At 45.4% G+C, this 23545-nt stretch overlaps 1 protein-coding gene across 12 annotated transcripts in view; it reads left to right on the forward strand.

Annotated features, from left to right (window-relative positions):
• The window catches only part of LOC135903595 (uncharacterized), a 1541440-nt gene that overhangs the window by 610718 nt on the left and 907177 nt on the right, over nt 1-23545 (forward strand). The window lies entirely within an intron of this gene.

Genomic DNA, 23545 nt, shown 5'->3' on the forward strand with positions numbered 1-23545 from the left:
ACAAAACCCTGAACGCGTCTGTAAAAACGCTGCACGATAGGCTGGTGTCTTTGGAAGACAGAAGCAGACGAAATAACCTCATGGTTTTTGGAATTCTGGAGGGCGAAAAAGAAACAACAGAAGAACTATCTACAAAAGTGCTTACCGATTTATTTCACAAACAGCTGAACGTATCTCTGCACACAGTTGAACGAATACATAGGATCGAGAAACGGCAGAGCAAACAGCCATGACCTGTTATTCTAAAGCTGTACGATTCCAGATAAAAGTCAAAAGTTTACAAAAACTGCAAAAAATAAAGGGAACTGGCATATCCATTGCTGATAACTACAGCAAGGAAACAGTTACCAAACGCAAGCTTCTTTGGAATTCTGCGCAGGATGAACGAAAATAAAGAAAGCGCGTGCGTCTTGACTATGATAAAATGTTCATCGATGGTGATATGTACAGTTGGGACGACGAAAAAAACTGTCGAGTCAAGCTCAGGCGTAATAAGAGTACTCTATCAGCTGTAAGCGAGGACTGACCGAAACAGAGAGGGCATCATGAATTTCGTCTAGTTAACTTTAACGCTAGAAGTATCGTGAATAAGACTGCAGGCTTAGAGTACATTTTAGTGAATTATGATCCGGACGTTGTTACAATCACAGAGACATGGTTGCGTTCAGAAATTCAAGTTAATGAGATAATACCTCCCGGATACAAGATAGTACGTCGGGATCGACAGTCTCGAGGAGGCGGCGTTGCAATAATAATGAAAGAAAATATTGACTTCAAAACACTAAATGGTACCTCAGAACAAGAAAGTCTTTGGTGTGAAATGAATATTGGAACGTCACGAGTCCTTCTGGGTGCAATTTACCGACCCCCAAACTCGCCTCTTGCAAACTCGCCTCTTGCAGTCGATACAGAGTTACTTAGAAGCAAACAAAAAGCGCCACTGCCGACTACTCCTAACCGGGGACTTCAATTTACCTGCAATTAACTGGGATACATTCGCAACAGAATTGCGGGAACAGGCACACTGCGATTTGCTCCTTGACATTGCATTCACTTATGACCTTTCACAAATTGTTCATCAAAGTACGCGAAATTCAGGGGAATGTCCATCTATCCTGGATCTGGTATTTCATGACGGGCGCTTTGACCAGTTTGAAGTGTCGGTTGAGGAGGGTATCTCAGACCATGAAGTTGTCTTCGTTCAGATACCACATAACGAGACAAAGTCAAAGTATAAAGAGGCAGTTACATTTGTTCCAAATTTTTCGGAAGCTGATGACACAAGTATCATTGACTACTTGTCATTTGCACTGGACAATTTTGATTCTCAAAGTGATATCAACACCGTGTGGCTGTCGTTCAAGGATATTATTTTCCATTGTATTTGCAAATTTGTGCCGATTCGTAAAAGAAAGAAAACTAAACGGAACCCTTGGATCAACAGGGAAATCATCCAACTAAAACGTCGAATAAGCCGCCAGAGACGGAAAGTAACCAAAGACCACGCAAAAATAACTGAGTTGTCTGCACAACTGCGTTCTATGATTACTGAAGCCAAAAGTAAATATTACAAAGAAACATTGACAGATTTCATGAGGTCGTCTCCCGCTAAATTTTGGCGTCACATGTCGAAAAAGGACAACGAGTCGCATAGCATTGTAATTGATAACACTGTAGTTGCTGATCCTGGAGTCATTGCTTCTTCTTGCAATGAGTTCTTCCAGTCGGTGTTTTCTGCTCCATCAGAATCCAGTACTGAATCCATACTCTCCCCATCGCTTCGCTCGGAAGAGATGTCAGACGTTGAAGTCTCGTATGATGGAATTGTAGTGCTTCTACTAAACATTGACGTCAAAAAATCGGTAGGCCCTGATGACATACCCAACGCATTTCTGCGCAGGTATGCGGAATGGGTTGCGCATTACTTAAAAATTATGTTTGACGTGTCACATGCGGAAGGCCGAGTCCCTGATGACTGGCTTACGGCAAAGGTTGTACCTGTGCACAAATCTGGAGATAGACAGATAATTGAAAATTATCATCCAATATCGCTGACCTGCGTTTGCTGCAAGCTCTTAGAACATGTTGTAGCCAAGTCAATTTACACGTACATCGAAAATGCGAACTCATTTTTTCCCAACCAACACGGATTCCGACAGCGCCTTTCCACAACAACACAGCTTCTTGGAACAATCCATGACTTTGCCAGTGCATTAAGCAATAGGAAACAGATAGATGCCATCTGTCTTGGTCTGTCGAAAGCATTCGACAGAGTGGTACATGCAGAATTGATTGCGAAACTGACTAATATGGGAATAAAAGCGAAAATAGTAAAATGGATAACCGCGTACCTCCGGGGCAGAACCCAATACGTAGAAGTGGAACACACTAAATCAAAGCCGTTGAACGTAACATCTGGTGTCCCTCAGGGGTCTGTGTTAGGCCCTGTACTATTTTTAGTATATATTAATGACATTTCCTCAGCAAGTGACGAAGGTATCACGGTGCGACTTTTCGCCGACGATTGCTTAATATACAAAGAAATTAATAACACAGAAGATCAGAAATTACTCAGTGACGCTCTTAGGGCTATAGAAAATGGTGTGCCAAGTGGAAAATGAAAATAAATGAGAGTAAAACTGTTGTATTGCGCATAACGAATAAAATAAATCATATTTTTGATTTTATTTACACAGTGAATTCTTCGGTGCTTTCCACGGTTGACGTGCTGAAATACTTAGGCATACATATATCCGCGAATTTAAGCTGGTCCAACCATGTTACAAATATATGCCAAACTGCGGAAAGGAAGCTTTGGTTCTTACGACGGAAATTGCAGTTAGCCTCACAGTCAGTAAAACTAACAGCTTATTTAACGTACGTTCGACCCACGTTAGAATACGCCAGCATAATCTGGGACCCTTATCAGTCAGGGCTAATTGAGAGACTGGAAAGAGTTCAACGCCGAGCAGTAAGGTTTATCCTATCGCGTTATTCTCGCACAGATTCAGTCTCCGAAATGCTCGGATTGCTGCACTTGCCTACGCTCGCTGAATGCAGGCGCATAGCTAGGTTGAAGTTCTTTTTTCTTCTCACTAAAACACATTCAACATTAATAGCGAACGGTATTTGATAGCACGACAAGGTAGAACACTACGGAAAAGCAAATATAATACTTTTCAAATACCTCAGATACACATTAACGCCTACGCATTTTCCTTCTTCCCAAGAACCATTAAAGAATGGAATGAGTTACCGGTGTTAACGCGAGAAAGCATCAGTGCGGAAGAATTCGAGAAAAACTTAGGGCAACATTGAAAGAAGCACGCACGTATTCGTGTTTTTTTCTTTTTGTTTCTTTGGGAGGGGAGAGTGTATGACCTCGTTTATTAACACTGCGTTTATATGCATATTTATGGGAGTATATGTATTATATTTCGCTTATGTATCTTCTTTGTTCACTTATGTTCTCCTATTAAAACACTATTCATGTACTGCCTTCATGTACTGTACTAATTGCCGAAATACTGCTACTAACTTGTTTTTTTTGTTTTTTTGTTTTTTTGCTATATGTATAATTGTAATACCATGTATTGTACTGATTGTCCAAGTGCTGCTTTGACCCAGGCTGTAACGGCCGACAGGCCAACAGTATTCGTAAATAAAAAATAAACGTGATAGACACGTTAAGGAAAATCGATTTCACAAGCATTGCTACAAATACTCATTCTTCCTTTCGACAGCACGTGACTGCAATTGTCTCTTTTCATACATTGTAAACGCAGGGACTCGTGAGCAGTTATCCGCACTTGTGTCCGAATATCTTGAACAATAGGGCATATATCGCTGTATCGCTGTATTCTTATCACTCCGGTCTTGGTCCTGATGTGGACGGAGAGTATCTGTTTAAATAAATAAATAAATAAATAAATAAATAAATAAATAAATAAGAAGACTAGAGTGTACGTAAAGTGCGCAAACTATGGCCTTTCTAAACACCGAAATCAAATAGTTTGCACTCAGTGGTTATTATTACCAGCATTACAAATCGGCTGCATGTTAGAAAACGGCCGTAGCGGTAAGATCTTTGATTGCTGCGCTGGATACTTGGCTCAGATGCCTGTTCACTTCAATTTTTTTCTTCATTTGTGTCTTCAGCATTCAGCTGTAAGAAACTGAACTTTCTAGCAGAGGTTAGTTAGTTAGCCTGGTAACTAATTAGCTAACTAAATAACTAGTTAGTTAGCCTTTGGAGCACGCAATTTGGAAGTTAAATTATCAAGAAATTGTACACATATAAAAAGGCTACTACTTAGGAACGGGTCGAATATCACCTCTAGAATGTCCAGAAAATGGCCATTTCTAAGGAAACTGGGTGCGTCCTCGCTATACCCTAAATGCTCATTCTCATACAGTCAGTAGCCAGACGACAAGCACGATGCGCTTCAGCACCTCCTTCAATTATATTTCTTGGATGATCCCTTAAAGGCCTGTTACAACTTCTAGTGGATAAACAAAATTTAGGACGGGGCCCTGGTGAGGGGCTCTTCAATATGATTAAGGTACCCATGGAAGAAATGTTTGTCGTGGATACCGGGCAGTCGGGAGCCCGGGGCATACTACCCCAGCCGTAAAGAGAAGCGTTCCTATTTGTGTGATTCCAGCATGTGACTCGCAAACACAGCATGCATGCTTGGTTTAAGTCTGGTTCCAACGTGTTTAGAATAACAGCAAGAAAAGAACCTAAATAAGTGATAGAGCGATGCATGCGGCATCACGCAAAGTGCTCGAACAGGAATGAACTGAGTCAACGTATGGAGTGATGCAGGTAAGTGGAATATGTCTGAAAGCGTATCATGGGGGCTATAGGCTATCGCCGAAGTTATTTCTGCTACCCGCGGCGGTCGTCGTAACGTGTTTCAGTGCGTTGGCGCTGACAGCTCCTTCTTTCATTCTACTGTTTCCATTGAACTCTTTCTACCAGCACAGCGCGACCAACAGCCGCCAATGGCTTCTCGACAGCTAAACTTCCTTTCTCCTTCTTTATTTTATTTTAGTCGTAGCAGTGCATGTCCGTGATCATAATTGTAAACGCCTAAGTGCACTTGGACCGTTACTGGACGTAATATGCTTCTCGATAAAATGCATCTTCTAGAAGCTGTCTCGGACATTTGATATTTCACTCGGAAAAAAGAACGTGAAAGATGTGAGTGCCGTTAATTATTGCCAGAAAATTAATATGCACGCAACCTTGCCAGTGCGAGCCCATTAGCGTCAGCGATAAACGATGGTGCTGCGCTAGGCGGTTGACAAGTACCGCGCAGCGCGAGAATGCGCGATCATTGAAAGTGGACGCCCCCGAAGCGCGCACAAAGATATTTAGAGAACAGGAAATTTTCATGGCCGAAGCGCTCTTTTGTTTATTTCCGCTCGGCTGGTCACTGTCCCTCTTTTATTTCCGACCTCAGCATGGCGCTTGGGCTCGAAGTACCAGTGTTCGTGGGGGAAAAAAAATTACTAGAAATATAAAGAAGAAAACTCATCGTCTTGCGCATCTGTTTCGCGTAGCGTTGCTACGTGCGCACTTTGTCAAGGTTTTGTGGCTTGACCTCGTTTTCCAGGCCTCGTTTGTCTTTCCAGCTGATCAATGACAATGTTGCGAACTGGCGCCGGTCTTCGATGCCCGGCCGTGTTTTCCCGAAATGAATCGCCGTGCTTAGTCCTTCCGCGGCGCTTGACGCAGTCATTCGTCAGCACGCTTCCCAGTGCAAATAAAAAAAAGAAACGAGAAAGTGCCAATAAGCGCTGAAACTGCAGCTGAGACGGCAGCAGCAACAAAGTTGACTTGCGCGTGAATATTGTGAACAGCTACATGTGTGGGGCCCGCCCATCGTTCAAAGGGTGTACACCGCGCAATAGCGCAGTGCCGACGTTACATTTGCTTTCTCCACAGCAAAGATGACATGTAAGATGGAGAGATATGCTACACGGAATAAGCAAGACCATATGTATTGGATATTCTAAAATATTGCGCAAGCCCTTATATTCCACATTACGCAGTCTTCCGCTATAGCTGAAAATCGATCAACGTGTAATGTTGTCTTTATCGCGGGCAATGCTGTGCCGATACCAGCTGCGAATTCTAGGCTTTCCACCGCCATTTCACACGATGCGTTGCGTCAAAGCGCGCGGCCGTCTCTCAGGGCAAGCGGTACCAGGCTTTGAGATAAAAACAAGAAAAAAGTAAAACTGACGTCACCCATTGTTCAACCGAAGGGCAACCAGACGTGAAAGTGCAAGAGTGCCATATATTGCGTTTCGCCAGTTGCCATGACAGGGTGGTGCTACGAGAAGAGCGCCTTTTCTTCGAAGGACATAATAGAGCGGACGAGTGAAACAGCGCACCTCCTTCTTTTGTTCACGAGTTGTCGTTCATGTGTTCGATCCGGAGTGACCACGCGAGTTTTTCCTGATGTGCTCTAACAGGGGCTAGCGCAGCCGCGAAAACATTCACGGCTTCGACAGATCTGTAGTGATGAATTTGATGTCGTCGTACGCAAAGCGCCGATGTTGAGAGAGGCGGCTGTAGTTTCCACTGCCACTGTTGGTGAAAAGGGCTATGGCGCCACAGCAAATATAAAATCAAAAATAAAAGAAGCTCCAGGGAACTCCTTGGTCTCCAAGAACTATGCCATTCCATCCGCCACATGACAGCCGCATCGGCGACGCTTCCGAGGATTGGAATACCCACCGCGTAGGACAGCCTCATGTCGCGGTGCACGTCATCTGATATATAGGATACGTCGCGTAAACAACAAAATGTATTCCATTACAGCGGGTATATTTCGCTTCTTCGCCAGTTTCTCTGAACGCTGCCTCAAATACCGTGGTCCCATACACAAGGTCGAATGATCACAGAGCTGATACCTGAAAGCATGCTTGATGTGCAAGCCCAGTAGAATCAATTACCCTCAAATGTTTCCTGTCATGCCATGTGGCTCCAATAAATATAGGTGAAGGCTACGAGGTGCAACTAACAGTTACTGTAATCTAACGTATGGTGTCTTGTTTTGGTGACGCATCGCTGTTGACCAATGAAAACGGACGACGATAATGTATCTGTGGCGTAGCAGGTCAATGTGGCATTAATAAAGCACTATATAAGAGCAATACGGTTTTAATAGGCGGAGTAAACAGCAGAGCACATCATGAAGGCATGTTGTGTGGCGAAGTGGCGCAATTTCTAATTCTACTAGATTAGCATATAGCGTGACATTCGCATCGTTGACGTTTCACCGAACGGCCTCCTTATTTTTGTGTGGTGGAGATGAAATATTCACGAGCTTTTTAAAATATTGTCACTGTGCCACTAGATGGACAAAGACGACGATCACCGATAAGACGAAAGAGACGACGTAGTGGGGCTAACCGAACGTTCGGCCGTGCTGGTTGTACCGGCCATGTCTTCTGCAGAGTAAATTAACCTTATATCTTGGCTCGTTTCATTTTTGGTGGAGGTGCGGGCTATTGCACAAGACGAAACTCCCTGGCGGGCATGTCCTTGGCCGTCCTACCATGCTGTCCGACGACCAGGCCGCTGGATTACGCACGGCGTCAGCACCTGTCGCACGCCGGCCGTCAGTATCCGCGACAACGCAACCGTCAGTCATCTTGACCCATCCGTTCGACCCTAGCATCTTCTCTGGTAACGGCACCGACAAAGCTGACATCGAAGAATGGCTTGGCATATACGAACGCGTCGCTACACACAACCGATGGGACCCGACAGTTATGCTCACAAATCTTCTCATCTAACTCCAGGGGCCAGCACACACCTCCTGAGGATACCTTTCTGATGATATGCAAGCGACAACTTCCCTTGTCCAGGCAGTTGACTGCCAAGAACTAGCCAACGCAGGAATTCAACCCGTGTACTCCGTCATACGCCCTCCGGTTAGCCCTGCCACTCTTCATCGACCTCCACCAAAGTTTCGACGCTATCGAGATCCGGCCCAATAGCGAACACCACACGACAAGCCCATATGCTTTTATTGTAGCGTCGTGAGGCACATTTCTCGCTTTTCCCGTTATCGTGAGCCCTCGGTTTCACGCTCCACGTTCTCCTACCGCCACAATGACAACCAGCGCCAGCCATTTCATGCTCCAAATGACCCGCCAAAGCATGACCGCGGCCCTTTTGCCTCCCTCAGACGCTCGAGCAGTTCGCCGTCGCCGCACGGTCGTTGGTGCCGCTCGCCCTTGCCCCGTCGTTTTTCATCACCCCACCCTTCTGTACGCTCATGCCCGGAAAATGGACTTATCCAGCTCCCGGAGGGGACGCTGCATTGGACTCTCGACCTGCGAATCCTCTTCTCACCTTGCCGATCGATCAGAACGTCATCGCCGTGGACGTTGATGCCCTACCTGTGACTGCCCTGATAGACACTGGCGCATGCATCTAGAGCGCTGATCTCCGGAAGCGGCTCAAGAAAGTGCTCACTCCTGCTGAGTCCCGCATCGAACGAGTCGCTGGTGGGGAAATTGCCAGTGGTCTGGGAATGTGTGCCGCTCGTGTCCACGTCTCTGGTCGCCACACATCTGCATTGTTCCATGTGACCAAGCGTGATCCTTGGTCATGATTTTTTATCTGCTCACTCAGCTATATTTTGCTGCTCGGCTGGTGTAGTAAAACTTGATTTCCCTGATGTTACCGACCTTACCGACACAGTGCCGATCCAGCTCTGCTGCGCCGACTTTGCCTATCTCCGCAGAGACTGACCTGAATCACTGATGTGTCCAACCCCTGTGTACCAGACGGTGACTATCTCGTCGCGCCCAGTGGCAGTGCCTTACTTTCGCGTGGCGTATCGTTTCCCCACGCTGTATAGTGGCCGTATCGGCTAACAAAACTTACCTTCCGTCCTGAATTTCAGATTTTCGCCTCAGGTACTCTCCAGAGGGATCTATCTCACCGCACTGTCGCCGTCGCATGAGTACGACCTTTCTTCCTTTTCGCCTCTTCCGTCTTCCTCCAACTCTTCCGCCGCCTGCAACTGTCATTCCGCCACGTCGCCTCCAGCGCACGATTACGTTACCATGATGATGGTCCTGGAGTTTACCCCCCCCCCCCAAACTGACGATCTTTGTCATCTGCTCACATCTTATTCCGACATTTTCGACCTTGACCGTCAGTCTTTGGGACAAACCTCCCTCGTTCCGCGTCGCATACATACCGGCGATGCACCACCTATTCCCAGACGGCCCTATCGCGTGTCACACGCCGAGCGCCGAGTAATACAACACGAGGTTGATAAGATGCTTACCAAGGTCATTACCGAACCATCGTCGAGGCTGTGGGCTTCTCCTGTTGTCTTGGTAAACAAGAAGGACACCTGCTGATTTTGCATAGATAACCACCATCTAAACAAAACAACAAAGAAGGGTGTCTATCCGCTGCCACAAATGGACGACGCATTGAATTGCCTACACGGTGCGACATATTTTTAATTGATAGACCTGCGCTCCGGTTACTGGAAGGTTGCCGTCGATTACATGGACCGTGCGAAGACCACATTTGTTACGCCAGATCGCCTTTATCAGTTTCGAGTCACGCCATTCGGCTTGTGCAACGCTCCAGCCACCTGCGAGCGTATGATGAACACGCTCTTGCACAGCTTTAAGTGGTGTATATACCTTTGTTGCATCGACGACGTCATCATGTTCTCGCCGACCATCGCACCACACTTGGAACGCCTTTCGTCTATTCTTTCCGTCTTACGTGCTGCTGGGCTACAATCAAATTCTTCGAAGTGCCACTTTCTTCGCGGCCAAATTAATATCCTCGGTCATCTCGTCGGCTCATCTGGCGTCCGCCTAATCCCGCAAAACTTCGTGCTGTTCACTATTTTCATGTGCCGACCTGTGCCAAAGACGTCCACAGCTTTGTAGGCATATGCTCTTATTTTCGTCGATTTTTCAGAAATTTTGCGTACACTGCTCGGCCTCTGACGCAACTTCTGAAGAAAGGCGCCCCCTTTTCATGGGGTCCTGACCAAGCTGCTGCATTCCAGCGCCTTATCAGCCTGCTCACTACTTCCCAAATTCTTGCTCACTTCGACCCATCTTCCCCAACAGATGTCCGTACAGATGCTAGTGGCTATGGAATTGGCGTGGTCTCAGCTTGATGTCAACGTGGGCGTGGCAAAGTTATTGCGTATGCAAGGCACGTGCTTTCACACCCGGAACGTAATTACGCCATTACTGAGCGCGAGTGCCTCGCACTCGTATGGGCAGTGAGCAAATTTCGGCCGTACTTATAGGGTCGACTTTGCACTGTTACTACGGACCATCACGCTCTCTGTTGGCTCTCGACACTTAAGGATCCAACAGGTCGTCTAGGTCGCTGGGCTATAGGTGTTCAAGAATTCACCTACACAGTGGTTTACAAGCCCGGTAGACTACACGAGGATGCCGATTGTTTGTCTCGGATCCCCGTCGACACTCCTAACTCCAGTGACGCAACTGCTGGAATGTTCATGCCCCCCCCCCCCCTTCCACAACATCGGCGAGGAGCAAGCATGTCATACATACTTGCGCGACCTGATCAGCCGCCTCAGTTCTGACCCATCAGACCCCTCGCTCGGCTTGTTCCTCGTTTTCCACGGCATCTTCTACCGCCGAAATATGCGCACAGAAAGACATGAACTGCTAATAGTTGTTCCTTCTCATCTGCGGGCAACTGTACTCGTGCAACTCTATGATGTCCCAACCACTGTCCTTTCGACCTTGTCCGGCGAGGATATTTCTGACCTGGATTCTACCGTGCCACGCGACGTTATGTCGCTGCTTGCGAGCCATCCAGGCACTTGATATACCCACCGGACCGTTTTATCGTGTGGGCCTCGACCTGTTGGACCCTTTCCCTACCTCCAGAACTGGCAATAAGTACATCGCCGTTGCAACGGATTATTCAACCCGCTGTGCCGTAACACGAGTCATCCCGACCAGTTGTGCACCGATGTCGCAGACTTCCTGCTCCAAGACCTTATCATATATATTATATACACCACGAAGCTCCTCGCCAGCTTCTCACAGACAGGGGCCGCTACTTTTTATCTCGGGTCATTGACTATCTACTTCGCTCTTCTACCACGAAACACAAGTTCACAACCACATACCACCCTCAAACGAATGGCCTCGCTTAATGCCTGAACCGAGCCCTTACATATATGTTCTCGATGTATGCCTCCTCAGGTCATCGTGACTGGGACGCCGCGCTTCAATTTGTGATGTTCGAATACAACGCGTCACGCCACAGCGCCGCTCTCTACTTCCCTTCTATCTGCTCTTTGGCCGTGATCCGACATTGCCTTTCGGCACGCTCCTGCCAACTGCTCTCGAGTCCCCGTCTGAGTACACTCGCGACGCGTTAACTACAGCCACGCAGGCAGGCCAGATTCCCCACCGTCGCCTTTCTGAGTCGCAGGCCAAACACAAGTGTCTTTATGACAACTGTCATCGTGATGTCCAGTTCTCTGCTGGCGATCTCGTCCTCTAGCAGGGAAGAAGTTTGGGCGTGTTGGTGGGATGCATTCAGACTGGGATACATAGCGCAAAAAATTACACAGGGACAAGCAGAACACAGGACGAGCGCTAGCTTTCAACCTTAAAAGTTAGCGCTCGTCCTGTGTTCTGCTTGTCCCTGTGTTATTTTTTGCGCTATGTATCCCAGTCTGAATGGATCTCGTCCTCATTTGGACTCCTTCATGGTGTCTGGGCCTCTTGGAAAAACTGCTCTCCCGGTACTCTGGCCCTTCTGGTCCGTCAGCTCAGTGATGTGACTTAAAAGTAGCTACAACCGACGCTTCTCGGTCATCCACGTGGGTCGTCTCAAGATCTATCATGCGGCCGCCAGCTAGAAGGTGCCTGATCGGTGCTTTCGCCGCCGGAGGTTATGTCGCGGTGCCACGAGATGGACAAATATGACGATCACCAATAAGACGAAAGATACGACGTAGTGGGGGCAGGGGGGGTAACCTAACGTTCGGACATACTGGTTGCACCGTCCATATCTTCTACAGAATAAACACGGTCTCATTTAAGCTTATATCTCTGCCTGTTTCAATATCTTGCAGGAAATCATTCCGAAGGATAAGGAATAAGACTTGCTTGAACAATTAAAACGACTTTCCGTTTTAGTGATTGCTCGACGAGCCCAAGCACACTATAGGCGCACTTCACTTCAAACGCTTCACTTCATTATTTGAAGATATTTAAGTGGCTTCACCTAATGTAGACAATCAATATTATATTTATGTGCACAATGGGGGCTGTTCGTAACACAACTTAAGATGATATGAAAGCGAGCTGTGGTAAGAATGCGTCGGTAAATAAACACGAAGAAGGGCGGAACACAGGACAAGTGCTTAATGCAAAATTATATACTTGCTTTCATTGGCCTCATACGCAAAGATGCCTTTGAAGAAGGGTTTGTTGGGAGGGGGAATCATGATGCATTTAAAACTGTGCATGCGTCAAGTGATTAATTGTGAACTCGCTAGAATGAAATTACAATGCGCTATAATATTACTGACGTATAGCTACCTGAACTCTTTGTCAGTAAGAATAATCGAAGGAGCCCTAACGCATGCGTCGCCTCTACGCATCATGGCAAAAGCTTAAAAAATCTCGCGTGCTGTTTGGTCTCTGCTGGCTCAGAACCCGTGTCTGTTGAAGAACCTCATAGCAGCCACATTTTGTAGACGGAATGCCGAGATTACTTCCCTTTTTTGTCTTCACGCTATTTACGTGCTCGTGCAGACAGTCATTAAGGCAGTGGCCCAGTTGTCTTACACAGATTGTTGGGCGTAACTTAAGAAAGAGAGAGAGAAATAAACGTTTATTATACGAAACAGTGTACCGAGCGAGGCCCGGTACCACCCTAAGGTGGGGAGGCTGCTTAGTCCAGGAAGCCTCTGGCTTCGACTGCTCTCTTGGCCCTGGCGAGGAGTTCTCGTTATTCTTCCAGGTCCCTGAGGGCGAGCTTGGGCTCCTACATTTCGAATAGGTGGTTTGCTTTTTGTGCTCGTTTTGCGTCCGTTTCTCGTTGCATTTCGCTGCACTTCCTGCCACGGCCATTCTGCAAACTTTAAAAATATGCAAATGCCACATAGCTTGACCGAAACGAAGTAATAGTGTTTGCCGTCGCATCGCGATACTCCGATTGTTTTGTTCATTGCGCATAATTATCTATGGCTTAATTATTTACCAACTTCTAAATAATTAAATCAGATGAAAAGTGTCAATAAGAAAATTGTAGCGCAACATGAACAACTCCCGATAGAGCTTTCTATTGCTCAATACGCGCTACATAAAAGTGTTTTTAGAGCGTGAAAGGCGCAAAGAAAACTTACTGAACAGGGGCTCAGAAAATGCTGATGGATCCGAGAAATAAAAAAATTAGTAAATCTAAGGAATTCTTTTTATAAAGAACACAATAGTTATCGTATATTATGTACGAATTCTCATAGGATTTTAACATAATAAAGAATCAAGTAGAATGTAGTGGAGTATGGAAATGTACAAATTATTAAATAATTTAGGGACCTACTTCTTTCACGTATGGAGAATTTTCGCTTTAGTGGCAGAGCTTTCACTGCACTGCCAAGAGAAGTTCTCCACGACTATACTGGTTAACGTGCTCAGATTAAATGCCACCTAAGCAGCAGCTCAATTTTCCTCACCAGTGTTTTTCTTATTTTTTAAAAGAACCACAAGAAATTTGTATGGCATGCGTTATCTCTGAACGCACGTGCGCAGTAATATAGACACACATGCATTGATGGAGGAACAGCTCAGGAATCAATTTGTACACCCGCACTCACATTTTGCTCACTCAATAGCTCAAGGATGTGACCCGGAACCGTACAAGATGAAGTAGAGCAAAGGAGGCACAGACGACCAGGGCTTCCATTTACCAAATATGTTAGTTGATCCCTCTTTCAAAGGAATCAGTGATAACAAGAAAGTGAAATCCGTATTTTAGGAAGCAGCGTCAGCATCGTTGCACAATCAAAAATACAAATCCATAAATGCGGTGAGGGCGTGTGTGGCAAAACTGCGTCGTTGGAACTTCGACACTGTAAAAACTTACCAATGACAATTGTATCCAAAGCGGTAACTCATGGACATTTGTATCTGCTGCTTTACATTCTTAACTCAGCTATTTTACGAATGTTTCTAAACGTTATCATGCAGAGGACTAAAGTGGCTGACATACGGAACGCGTTGCTGTCGGCATTGACACGGTCAGTGCTTGTGGGGAGCAGAAAGATGAGAGAAGCACGCGTTTCTTAAGTCCAGAAATTATTGCGCTGTGTAATCACCTATTCCGTGCGTCCCCGGAATTAATACAAAAGCTGCGCGTTCAGGTAAACATGTAGCCGGAATAAGCGGAACGCATGAGCCGAGGCATTTTGCAGTTTTCTCCCTATTGTACTACCTTCCGGGTCATTCGTGATCTTCCAGTATTGTGCTTCAATCGACACGTACAAATAATTAATTAGCCATCAAGTTTTGCGCGCCAAAACCTTCATCTGATTATGAGGCACGCCGTTGTTGAGGAATCCGGATTAAGTTTGACTACCCGGAGTTCTTTAACGTGCACATAAACCTAACTACACGGGTGCTTTTGCATTTCGCCCCCGTCGAAATGTGGTTGCCGTGGCCGAACTTACATCCCGCGACCTTCTGCTTAGCAGCGCAACACCAAAGCCACTAAACTACCACCGCGGTTAAACGTACAACCTCCCTTAGCTGAAAGCTTTGCTCTCCATGAAGGTTCCGGCAGCATCAGTGCGAGAACTTCCGTGCCACAAAGTAAGCATTCAAAGAAACGTGTCTTGTGAACGTTTCTCATTATTTATCCTTGACTGCGTCGACTACTGATGCTGCTGCGTTGTTGTACTCTCAGTGTCTAACAAGTAAGAAAGTTGTTACTCGCGGCTGTTGTTCCCGGTGTTTCCAAAAGAAGCTTCCATCGTGAAAATTAATCGCAGTCCCAAGGACTTCGCAAAAGACTCTCACACACTCTCCGTGCTGTTTCACGGTCGAGTCTTCTTTTTCTGGATAGAGTGTTAGGTGGCTGTTCGCCTAGTAAACAGCCATAGTGTTTACAGCGTATGCGCCACCAGCGGCCCATAGCAGCTTTTCTTTTGCCTACTTTGAGAAGCTCATTAGTGCTGTGGAGACAAAAAGAAAGTGTGCCATGTTGTTGGAAGAGCACCTCTACTCAGTGTTTGGCCTTGTTTTGTTTTTCTCACGAGCACATCAGGGCTGATACGTGTGTTTACCAAGAAAGGCGTAAGCACAAATGCAAGCGCATGTTTTTTGGACAAGTCCACACACACTGTCAGAGTGCTGTGCCCATAAAAGACAAAACGCACGGGAAGATGCAGGCGCGAGAAGCAATAGCATTATCAAATAAAACTTAGACTTGTGAGCTGAAGTGCATGAGAAATCCTCTGATGGGTTCACCATTCTAGTTTAGTATCGTTACTATCAGGAAGTATTAATCCTGCTTATACATTGCACGATTTGGGTGGTCTTGTTTCGGAATTTCTCGGTCCCGCCGGCGAAGTCTTTTTTTAATTTCTTTTCAATTTGCTTGCAGTCTTTGGGGCCCAAAGCGCCCACATTTATTTGCAGTACATGGATCACACTTGTCCGCTAGCTGTGAAAAGTGAACAACAGCAAAGTAAAAAGCCTGTCGGCCGGAGCATCGAGGCCCACTCAGTGCTTAAATACTTTTCGCATTGTCACCTGCAGACTCACAGCATAGTCATAAGACAGCCAAATAACCATAACACCCCTCATAAAACACTGAAAAGAAAATAGCTTTAGCTGTGTTACTAAATTGGCCTTCTGGAATGCCGAATTGCTATATTGTCCACGAGAGGCGGCCCGGTAAGAATAAAATGACGCAAAAATGACAGTCGGGTAGCAACGCCCCTCTGCTATTCGCGAACCATGTCCCCGTGACATGATCTATTGCAATGGTCTCTGCCTTTTAGGATAGCTGGTCTGTTATCGATAACGATGGGTGATATAGTAATATAGTGAAGCCATAAAATGAACCTAGAAAGTTTGATGAACCTTCACTATACACCAACGGCCAAAGGTGATAAAACATTATAATTTAAACTTTGAAAACCGTGATGTCGCACTGACAAGCCGGCACTGAATTTACGGCTCGAAGCTGAAAGAAAATAGAAACTTGACTTGTATTTTCCCTTGGAATAAACAACCTATCATTGCAAAATGCTGTGGAATGGGCAAACAATTTAATTCAGACAGAAACGTGAAACTCATTTGGTACCGAGCCCTTAATCAGCTCTGCTTGAAGAGAAGCAAGTGAGAGGTGGACATAGTTAGTACAACTAGCTTGAAGAGAAACTACTGATGCGATTTTCTTATCTACATTTGTGTTTAACTCAAGGAAATAATTATTGATATTGACCACTGGCGGATTGCAAATTATTTAATGACTACTTTATAACAGACACGTTGTAACTGTAAAACCTTTTCCGCAGGCCGAGGATTTTATGTAATGTTTCTTTACCTAGTGATGTTTTTTGGCTATTTTATTTGTACGGTATAATATGTTCATGAACGCTCTTCTCATAAACTATCAGGTCGACATGGTGAAATGATCTGACAGGTTATACAGCAATTAAGTACAAGAGGTATGACGAAATGCTTAATACAAATATCAGGCAAGGCGACAATATCACATTTCAAATGCGCATATGTATGCGAAACTTGTGCTCTGGGATGCACCAAACGTTGCATCTCATTGAAATCACGCGCCGTTTGTACAGACTTGACGTGCTCCACGCTTGGTTACACAAAGGTGGCCCGCTCTTCCAAGTTGAATTTGGCACATTTTGTGAAACTTATTGCGTCAAACGAATGTATGCTCCGTGCAGAGGGGTTGGTGACAAATCAACTGGAAAAGCGAGCAAAGGAAGAGACTGTTTTAATGATAATTAGAGCAGATAGTTCAGCATGCGGCACATGTAAAGTCATATGTTTACAGGAGGCAGGTGCGAAGAAAAAAAAAGGAATTTCAGCCCAGTTTCAACTTGCAGCCCATTAAACGAATGAAACACTCGGTCCGCCGCATACGATGATACATTTAGCAAACTTAGAATGCAGACTGCGAGCCCAGGCTCCACAAATAGCTTTTTTTGAGCTCGTGCATCCAGTGAAACATTAACTTCTGCCCATGTACTTTATGCTGAGAAAAAAAGGGGGAAAATAGGAATATAGATTACTACGAAGACAGTGGAAAGATCTAAGCGACACAATGTTGAGGGAACTTTAGTGCCTAATGGCCCAATCTGAACCTTTGGAAACAATCAAGGTCTCGCTGTCCTTAAAACAAGACTTACACAGTTCCGACAAGGCATTCATATTACGTCTGTTGAAAATAATTTGCTATCTATATGGAAGAAAGCATGAGGAAACATTTATTGATCATGCGTGTATGGAAGGTCATGACATTTTGCGAGATCTGAAGATTCAGACACGTGGCATATCTAAAACATAGTACATTTGAACGATGTGTATCGGAAACTACGCAAATATATAATTTCTTTATATCCCGCATATCCTATCAAAGCTGGCGAACATCTAAACCAATAGCCGGCATCTACTGGAAACATTCATTGCGTGCTCGTCGAGGTGGGCTATTGAGACTCGTGTGTTTCATGTATTTCTCAGTTGTGAAAAACCTGTCGGAGCTTCAGTAACCCTCTAATTCTCGTCACACCCTGCAGAAGCCTCTACTGAAGCCTATGGGTGGTCGTGTGTCATCCACAAGATGCGAGCATAACATTACAGATGCTGGAATCACGCTATTATTCCGTGCTCACAAATATGCCTACACCATGTGCGCTACTACTCAATACAAGAGCAACAACAACAATAGAAAAGAAGTGGTAGTTTGACGAAGGCACTTCTACTTCACGTCCGGCGATCCATATTCGTGAGCTGCTACGCTCCTGAGATGCGAAAAAACGCCACCTTCTAGTCGATGACGCTTCTCCTCGCGACAACAAAAAGAGTGCAATCTCGCAGGAGAGGCACGTCACGATGGTGCAGCATGGACGCACGGGCGCACTTGCTGCTTTTTTAGGCTACGCATGGCTTCGCGCGAAAACGCTTTCTGCCGCGTGTGTTTGTCATCCACCTTTATCTACGTGAGCACTGAAATGAAAGCGCGCCAATGTGCCACCCTACAGCCATGATGGTATCGATTGCTGCAACCCGAAAGAGGTGCAGGAGAAAAAGCGCAGGACGAGTAAGCTTCGCAGAACATCGAATGTGTACGAATGACACGAAGCGAGGATACCGTCTCTTTATGCAAGATAAGCGGTGAAAGAAGGCAAGTGTTATAAAGCATGAAGGCGACTCTTTGCGACCACACCTATGGTTTAGCCATAGTTGGGAACGTGCCCAGTCCCGGTACCAACAAAGTATTCCTTGTGAATAGTGTTTTTCGGCAAGTATGCAGCCTGCTCCTCCCCACGTTAACACAAAAAGTGCTACTGTCACAACTATGCGGTTTTATTCTTGTTTTATTCCGTGCATAAGAGGTGAAGACACAGCGGATTGTTTACGTTAAGATGCTCAGTTGCGCATTCTTGCGTCGGATGCATTTTTGCAGATGCCGGGATAAAAACAAAACAGAGAAATAGTGACTCGTTTACTCTGCCCCCTGGTCTCAGGCAACCCGGTGACCTCTCTCGACCCGCTACCTCAAATGACACCGTTATTTACAGCCCCAAATGCGTCTTTCTTCCATTGAAGGTGGTGCATGATGGATGCCGTTCTTTGCAGTGGATCTTTTATTTTGCTTCATCGATGGTAGAACACCGCTGACGTCAAGGTGCTCTGCTTAACGGATCTCGCTCTCTCTGGTTCACCCTACAGACGGCGGTCGATCCATCCGTGTATGAAGTGAGCATTGAAATTTGTCTAATATGTTTCTGGAAACACCCCTTTTTGGCATTAAGTGACTATGCGCAGCATACGCTGTGGCTTAAAAAGCGTACTTCAGTGCGCGCCTGAGCTGCTGGAAATTGTCAGATTAGAATGGGCTGCTGCGATTTACCCTCCGATTAACATGCGTAAAAACTTATTCTGCCTCAACACTTAGGTTTCTCTAGAGAGTGACTCCTTTTACCAACCAACGTCCAGCATTAAAACTGGTACAGAAGACGCATCGACACAGATAAAGGCGAAGCTACGTAACAAACACAAGCGAACTTGTAACTTCAATCCCATGGTTCTCAACTATTTCCAGTTTTATACCTATTGGAACCACTTGCGTGCACTTTCCTCAATAGGCATAGGAACCATGGTAATTGTATACCATAAAGTGCAGAAAAGCACGATAATTTACGAACGTAATGCTGAATATGTTGTATTGCATTTAAACCATAAAAGAAACTTGTATAGATGCTATAGGCAGGCTATTCCCACTCAATTCCGCAACTTACGGTGAAGGGGAATTTAATTTGATATCAATGTCTAAAGGAGATTTATCTTTCAGAGCGTGGAGAGCCGATGCAGTGTCGTTTTGCGGCAAAGCTAATACTGCATTCGTAGGTTATCACCGAATACAATGAAATATTATTGAGCTGTGAACCTTGCACAAACTTCCAAGCTTGGTTATAATATCTAATAAACACTGTTTTGTGAGCGCAGTTGAATGAATGTTGTCTTAATGTTTCATTGTCTCCGTGTCAATCTACCATTACTGTGCCTCTGTCGCTGTTGATAGTGTTCAGTTTTCTTTGAAGAGACGAGGGGTAAAAATGTTCTGTTTTACGTTAGTGTTAGACAACCGCAGGAAGGAAAATTCACGCTTTTATTGACCGTATAAACTGCAGTAAATATTCTCTTGCAAATTACATAAATAAATAAGAAGAATCGACGCCACGGCGCTGGTGTGATGAGTGTCGGTCTGATGATGATGATGTGTGGTGTTTTGTGGCGCAAGGGCCAGGTTTGGCCAAAGAGCGCCATGAAAAACGGTAGTGTTAACGATGTAATATGGAAGATGTGACTTGGCTGTAAAGTGGCCTAAAAATAGTCGCTGTAAAGTGCGTAAAATCTACGTGCTATAAAATTATGGCGATGATTAATGACGAAGACTGTGAAGATTAAAATCCATCGTAAAAGAATGATGCATTGTTTAAAAATGGGAGACGTTAAGTTTCTTACAGCACTACAGCCTCGCCAGAGCCCTTGAACCACAAGGGCCTAGAGGCATATGCTTATTCAAAATAATTATCGCAGCGGCATCCTCAGAAGAGAGGAAGCGCTACGAACGTGTGGGGCTAATAACATGCAACACTCATGGAGCGAACACTTCTCACTGCTGCCTCTCGCTTCAGCCCGTTTCCAAAACTTGATATTAGGTGACTTTTCACTCCAGGCGCGTGGAGCGACACGACACATGAAGGCACCACCCATCTGAGCGCCTCATGTTTTTGCACCCGGGGTGGATTAAATCCAAGATACACAATGAAGGCCACGTATACGCGCTCACCCGCGCTGCAAGCAGCTACGGCTTGGCTAGAGGAGGAAACGTGCGCTCGCCTGCCCCTCCCGCCCCCCTCTTAGCGCGCTGTTCATCACGCTCTCAGGCGCTTAGCTGCTTGCCTCCCCATTGTGTGCCAATCCAAAAGTGCTGTCTCTACAGGAAACACACTTAAAACCACAACACACAAACTTTCTCCGACCGTAAGTCAAATTCCGCAAAGATCGCGATGATGCTGTCGCATCATCAGGCGGTGTTGCCATTTTGATTCATAAAAGTATTTCCTGTCAGCGTTTACAGCTACAAACGCCCCTTGAAGCAGTGGCGGTTCGAGCTGTTTTTCTAAACAAACTTGTCACCATTTGCTCGCTTTACGTACCCCAACATTACAAATTAAACAAACATGAATTTCAGTCATTTATAGACGAATTGCCAGAACCTTACGTTGTTCATGGCGATTTCAATGCGCACAGCTCCCTGTGGGGCGACTCTCGTATAGATGCGTGAGGTCGTCTTGTTGAACCGTTTCTATTTTCTTCTGGTGCGTGCCTTCTGAATAAGAAGAAACCCCCTTCTTACTGTCTTGCATGCAACACCTTTTCTTCAATTGACCTGAGCATAGTTTCCCCGTCCATACTGCCTGAACTCGAATGGGAAGTTACACCCAATCCTTACGGGAGCGACCACTTCCCTATGCTGATAAGAACATGTAAAGAAAACGAATATCCTCCACAAGCTCTTAGGTGGAAGATAGACACAGCCGACTGGGAGAAATTTCGAACTCTCACTAACATCTCATGGGCCGACATGTCTTCATTAGAAATTGATGCTGCTGTGGAGTATCTTACATCATTCATAATAGATGCCGCATCAAAATGCATATCCGAAGTGAGTGGTCTGGCAGGCAAACGACGTGTACCGTGGTGGAACAGCGAATGTAGGATCACCCGTAAGAATCAGAACAAGGCGTGGGGGTTGCTACGTGCTTCCCCCACTGCAGAGAATCTTATGAACTTTAAAAAAAGTAAAGTCCCAAGGCAGGCGAATCCGCTGACAGGCCAAAAGAGAAAGTTGACACAAGTTTTTATTGAGTATTAACTCGTTCAGAGATGAGGCCAAAGCCTGGGACAGGGTTAATAAGATTAGAGGGCGGCAAACATATTCACTCCCTCTGGTAAACACACAGGGCGATACACTGCAAGACCAGGCAGACTCACTTGGGGAGTATTTTGAGAGCGTGTCAAGTTCAACAAATTATTCACAATCCTTTTTCAAATACAAACAAATAGAAGAATGTAAGCCTTTCATCAGGAAATGTCGTCAGAATGAACCATACAACCGTCCTTTTAGTATTGCAGAGTTGAGAGCTGCCTTGAGCGCATGCAAGAGCTCTGCACCAGGATCTGACAGAATAATGTATGAAATGATCAAAAACCTACACAATGACACGTTAGTTACACTACTCGCACTTTTTAACACTATTTGGGCTGTGGGATACCTTCCAACCACATGGAAACAAGCCATTGTGGTCCCTGTTTTGAAACAAGGCAAAGACCATTCCTCAGTGGCAAGTTACTGCACGATAGCCCTCACAAGTTGCCTTTGTAAGGTATTTGAAAAAATGATTAATTGCAGACTCATACATTACCTTGAACTGAACAACATGCTTGATCCCTATCAGTGTGGTTTCAGAGAAGGGCGCTCCACAACTGACCATCTCGTACGCATCGAAGGAAACATCCGTGACGCATTTGTACACAAACAGTTTTTCCTATCCATATTCCTCGATATGGAGAAAGCATACCATACAACGTGGCGCTACGGAATCTTGAGAGACTTGGCACAAATGGGCATTCATGGTAATATGTTAAACCTCATAGAAAGCTATTTGTCCAATCGCACATTCCGTGTAAAAGTCGGCAATGTACTGCCACGTCCTTTTACACAAGAAACTGGTGTACCCCAGGGAGGCGTGCTTAGCTGCACGCTCTTTATAGTGAAGATGAACACGCTTCGTGCTTCATTACCACCGGCTATTTTTTTACTCTATCTGTGTGGACGACATTCAAATGGCTTTTAAATGCTGTAACCTCGCAGTGTGCGAGAGGCAGGTAGAGCATGGTTTGAACAAAGTATCAAAATGAACAGAGAAAAACGGATTTAAAATCAATCCTCACAAAAGTTATTGCGTTGTTTTTACACGAAAGAGAGGCATGGTCCCGGATCCTTGCTTAGAACTGTGTGGACAACAAATTCCCATCAACAAAGAGCACAAATCAAATATCTGAAAGAAAAATGTCTAAAAACAATGAACTTAATGAAACTTCTATCGAAGACTACGTGGGGTAGTGACAGAAAGTGTCTAATGAATCTCTACAAGAGCCTAATACGGTCACGATTGGATTATGGGGCCGTAGTGTATAACTCTGCCGCCCCGAGCGCGCTAAGGACGCTGGATCATGTCCATCATCTAGGTATTCGCTTAGCCGCTGGTGCTTTCAGAACAAGCCCGATTGAAAGCCTATATGCCGAATCGAATGAGTGGCCGCTCCACTTGCAGAGATCATACGTCAGCTTTACTTATTTCCTTAAAGTGCACTCCATTCCTGAACACCCATGTTTTAATACCATTACCGATATGACGTATGCTACACTTTTCTGCAACCGTCCGTCTGTAAGACAGCCTTTCTCGCTGCGTGTGAAGGAGCTTAGCGATGAAATGCATGTGACACTCCTCGAGCTTCCCTTAATGCACCTAACCAAGCCTTTATCTCCTTGGGAGTGGCAGGTGATAGAATGTAACCTATCATTTCTAAAAGTCACAAAACGCGCTCCAGAGGTCGAAATAAGAATGCATTTCCTACAAATTCAGTGCAAGCACTCGTGCACAGACTTCTACAGAGACGCTTATAAGTCACATGCCGGAGTGTCCTATGC

This window comes from Dermacentor albipictus, chromosome 1, assembly GCF_038994185.2.
Source record: "Dermacentor albipictus isolate Rhodes 1998 colony chromosome 1, USDA_Dalb.pri_finalv2, whole genome shotgun sequence".
In the NCBI taxonomy this organism is placed as follows: Eukaryota; Metazoa; Arthropoda; class Arachnida; order Ixodida; family Ixodidae; genus Dermacentor; species Dermacentor albipictus.